Source organism: Arachis ipaensis, chromosome B05 (genome assembly GCF_000816755.2).
Source record: "Arachis ipaensis cultivar K30076 chromosome B05, Araip1.1, whole genome shotgun sequence".
NCBI lineage: Eukaryota > Viridiplantae > Streptophyta > Magnoliopsida > Fabales > Fabaceae > Arachis > Arachis ipaensis.
Window position 1 is genome coordinate 113,082,046 of NC_029789.2, and position 4,887 is coordinate 113,086,932.

Here is a 4,887-nt window from a genome sequence, read left to right on the forward strand (position 1 = left end):
GGTGTAGTGACTAGATCTCAGACTTAATGGTCTTCGTGCCGATAGTTTATTGTTTGGCAGTTTCTGGTTCAACGTGTACGATTTAGAGTTCGCGGTTTGGTCGTTAGGTCTTACGGTGAATTGTTCTGTGCCTCTGGTTTATCGTTTGGCGGTTTCTGGTTCAACGTGTACGGTTCAATGTGTACGAGTTAGTCAGTAGGTCTTATCATGAATGGTTCTGTGTCTATGGTTTATCGTTTGGCGATTTCCGGTTCATCGTGGACGGTTTAGGGTTTGCGGTTTGATCGCTAGGTCTTTCAGTGAACGGCTTCGTGTATATTGTTTATTGTTTGCCGGTTTCCAGTTAAATGCGCACGGTTCAATGTGTCCGGTGTAGCGACTAGATCTCAGACTGAATGGTCTTCGTGCCGATGGTTTATTGTTTGGCGGTTTCTGGTTCAACGTGTACGGTTTAGGGTTCGCGGTTTGGTCGTTAGGTCTTACGGTGAATGGTTCTGTGCCTCTGGTTTATCGTTTGGCAGTTTCCGGTTCAATGCGCACGGTTCAATGTGTACGAGTTAGTCAGTAGGTCATATCATGAATAGTTCTATGTCTATGGTTTATCGTTTGGCGGTTTCCGGTTCATCATGGACGGTTTAGGGTTCGCGGTTTGTTCGCTAAGTCTTTTAATGAACGGCTTCATGTCTATTGTTTGTTGTTTGCCGGTTTCCGGTTCAATGTGCACGGTTCAATATGTCCAGTCTAGTGACTAGATCTCAGACTGAATGGTCTTCGTGCCGATGGTTTGTTGTTTGGCAGTTTCCCGTTCGATGTGTACGGTTTAGGGTTCACGAGTTAGTCAATAGGTCTTATCATGAATGGTTCTGTGTCTATGGTTTATCGTTTGGCGGTTTCCGGTACATCGTGGACGGTTTAGGGTTCGCGATTTGATCGCTTGGTCTTCTAGTGAACGGCTTCGTGTATATTGTCTATTGTTTGCCGGTTTTCGGTTAAATGCGCACGGCTCAATGTGTCCGGTGTAGTGACTAGATCCAGACTTAAGGGTCTTCCTGCCGATGGTTTATTGTTTGGCGGTTTCTGGTTCAACATGTACGGTTTAGAGTTCGCGGTTTGGTCGTTAGGTCTTACGGTGAATGGTTCTGTGCCTCTGGTTTATCCTTTGGCGGTTTTCGGTTCAACGTGTACGGTTCAATGTGTACGAGTTAGTCAGTAGGTCTTATCATGAATGGTTCTGTGTCTATGGTTTATCGTTTCGCGGTTTTTGGTTCATCGTGGACGGTTTAGGGTTCGCGGTTTGATCGCTTGGTCTTCTAGTGAACGGCTTCGTGTATATTGTCTATTGTTTGCCGGTTTATGGTTAAATGCGCACGGTTCAATGTGTCCGGTGTAGTGACTAGATCTCAGACTTAATGGTCTTCGTGCCGATGGTTTATTATTTGGCAGTTTCTGGTTCAACGTGTACGGTTTAGAGTTCGCAGTTTGGTCGTTAGGTCTTACGGTGAATGGTTCTGTGCCTCTGGTTTATCGTTTGGCGGTTTTCGGTTCAACGTGTACGGTTCAATGTGTACGAGTTAGTCAGTAGGTCTTAACATGAAAGTTTCTGTGTCTATGGTTTATCGTTTGGCGGTTTCCGGTTCATCGTGGACGGTTTAGGGTTCGCGGTTTGATCGCTAGGTCTTTCAGTGAACGGCTTCGTGTATATTGTTTATTGTTTGCTAGTTTCCGGTTAAATGCGCACGGTTCAATGTGTCCGGTGTAGCGACTAGATCTCAGACTGAATGGTTTTCGTGCCGATGGTTTATTGTTTGGCGGTTTCTGGTTCAACGTGTACGGTTTAGGGTTCGCGGTTTGGTCGTTAGGTCTTATGGTGAATGGTTCTGTGCCTCTGGTTTATCGTTTGGCGGTTTCCGGTTCAATGCGCACTGTTCAATGTGTACGAGTTAGTCAGTAGGTCATATCATGAATGGTTCTGTGTCTATGGTTTATCGTTTGGTGGTTTCCGGTTCATCGTGGACGGTTTAGGGTTCGCGGTTTGTTCGCTAGGTCTTTAAATGAACGGCTTCGTGTCTATTGTTTGTTGTTTGCCAGCTTCTGGTTCAATGCGCACGGTTCAATATGTCCGGTCTAGTGACTAGATCTCAGACTGAATGGTCTTCGTGCCGATGGTTTGTTGTTTGGCGGTTTTCCGTTCGATGTGTATGGTTTAGGGTTCACGAGTTAGTCAATAGGTCTTATCATGAATGGTTCTGTGTCAATGGTTTATCCTTTGGCGGTTTCCGGTTCATCGTGGACGGTTTAGGGTTCGCGGTTTGATCGCTTGGTCTTCTAGTGAACGGCTTCGTGTATATTGTCTATTGTTTGCCGGATTCCGGTTAAATGCGCACGGTTCAATGTGTCCGGTGTAGTGACTAGATCTCAGACTTAATGGTCTTCGTGTCGATGGTTTATTGTTTGGCGGTTTCTGGTTCAACGTGTACGGTTTAGAGTTCGCGGTTTGGTCGTTAGGTCTTACGGTGAATGGTTCTGTGCCTCTGGTTTATCGTTTGGCGGTTTCCGGTTCAATGTGTACGAGTTAGTCAGTAGGTCTTATCATGAATGGTTCTGTGTCTATGGTTTATCGTTTGGCGGTTTCCGGTTCATCGTGGATGGTTTAGGGTTCGCGGTTTGATCGCTAGGTCTTTCAGTGAACGGCTTCGTGTATATTGTTTATTGTTTGCCGGTTTCCGGTTAAATGCGCACGGTTCAATGTGTTCGGTGTAGCGACTAGATCTCAGACTGAATGGTCTTCGTGCCGATAGTTTATTGTTTGGCGGTTTCTGGTTCAATGTGTACGGTTTAGGGTTCGCGGTTTGGTCATTAGGTCTTACGGTGAATGGTTCTGTGCCTCTGGTTTATCGTTTGGCAGTTCCGATTCAATGCGCACGGTTCAATACGTACGAGTTAGTCAGTAGGTCATATCATGAATGGTTCTGTGTCTATGGTTTATCGTTTGGCGGTTTTCGGTTCATCGTGGACGGTTTAGGGTTCGCGGTTTGTTCGCTAGGTCTTTTAATGAACGGCTTCGTGTCTATTGTTTGTTGTTTGCCGGTTTCCGGTTCAATGCGCACGGTTCAATATGTCCGGTCTAGTGACTAGATCTCAGACTGAATGGTCTTCGTGCCGATGGTTTGTTGTTTGGCGGTTTCCCGTTCGATGTGTACGGTTTAGGGTTCACGAGTTAGTCAATAGGTCTTATCGTGAATGGTTCTGTGTCTATGGTTTATCGTTTGGCGGTTTCCGGTTCATCGTGGACGGTTTAGGGTTCACGGTTTGATCGCTTGGTCTTCTAGTGAACGGCTTCGTGTATATTGTCTATTGCTTGCCGGTTTCCGGTTAAATACGCACGGCTCAATGTGTCCGGTATAGTGACTAGATCTCAGACTTAATGGTCTTCGTGCCGATGGTTTATTGTTTGGCGGTTTCTGGTTCAACATGTACGGTTTAGAGTTCGCGGTTTGGTCGTTAGGTCTTACGGTGAATGGTTCTGTGCCTCTGGTTTATCGTTTGGCGGTTTTCGGTTCAACATGTACGGTTCAATGTGTACGAGTTAGTCAGTAGGTCTTATCATGAATGGTTCTGTGTCTATGGTTTATCGTTTGGCGGTTTCCGGTTCATCGTGGACGGTTTAGGGTTCGCGGTTTGATCGCTTGGTCTTCTAGTGAACGGCTTCGTGTATATTGTCTATTGTTTGCCGGTTTTTGGTTAAATGCGCACGGTTCAATGTGTCCGGTGTAGTGACTAGATCTCAGACTTAATGGTCTTCGTGCCGATGGTTTATTGTTTGGCGGTTTCTGGTTCAACGTGTACGGTTTAAAGTTCGCGGTTTGGTCGTTAGGTCTTACGGTGAATGGTTCTGTGCCTCTGGTTTATCGTTTGGCGGTTTTCGGTTCAACGTGTACGGTTCAATGTGTACGATTTAGTCAGTAGGTCTTATCATGAATGGTTCTGTGTCTATGGTTTATCGTTTGGCGGTTTTCGGTTCATCGTGGACGGTTTAGGGTTCGTGGTTTGATCGCTATGTCTTTCAGTGAACGGCTTCGTGTATATTGTTTATTGTTTGCCGGTTTCCGGTTAAATGCGCACGGTTCAATGTGTCCGATGTAGTGACTAGATCTCAGACTTAATGGTCTTCGTGCCGATGGTTTATTGTTTGGCAGTTTCTGGTTCAACGTGTACGGTTTAGGGTTCGCGGATTGGTCGTTAGGTCTTACGGTGAATGGTTCTGTGCCTCTGGTTTATCGTTTGCCGGTTTCCGGTTCAATGCACATGGTCCAATATTAGTTTTTATGATTTTTTTGCTTATTTTTTGTTCACATCAATTCTGTTTTTTCTATCTTTTATTACATTGTATTTATGTTGCGTATGAAATTTTTTATTTTTTATTCTAATAAATTTTATTTAATTTTTATTGTATTTTTTTGTTCATATGATACATGTTGTTGGTTTTATCAAATTTTTATTATTTTTTTATCTGTATGTTATTTTTCATATGCTTTGATGTACTCTAGCTTTGTTTTGTATAAAATTGACGTTAAAAACCTAAAATCATGTTGGCGTATAAAGAAAAAAAAGCACCCAAACAAAAAGAGAAAGCGTTCAATGCACTCAAATGTGCTTCTCTTCCTTCTAACGCAAAATCAAACACACCCATAATGGTTCCAGTTTTAGAGTGAGTAAATCCAATGTTATGATACTAAAGATTATACTAAAAAAGTTCCAAACACATTACTAATAGTTAGTTTTAAGTTTCGTTATTATCTTTCGGGGAAGGAAGTGCTTTGCGATGAGGGATGGGAAGTTCAGTCTCCTATAAATGATAGGCAACGTGCCTAAAGGTGGAAAGCAAAA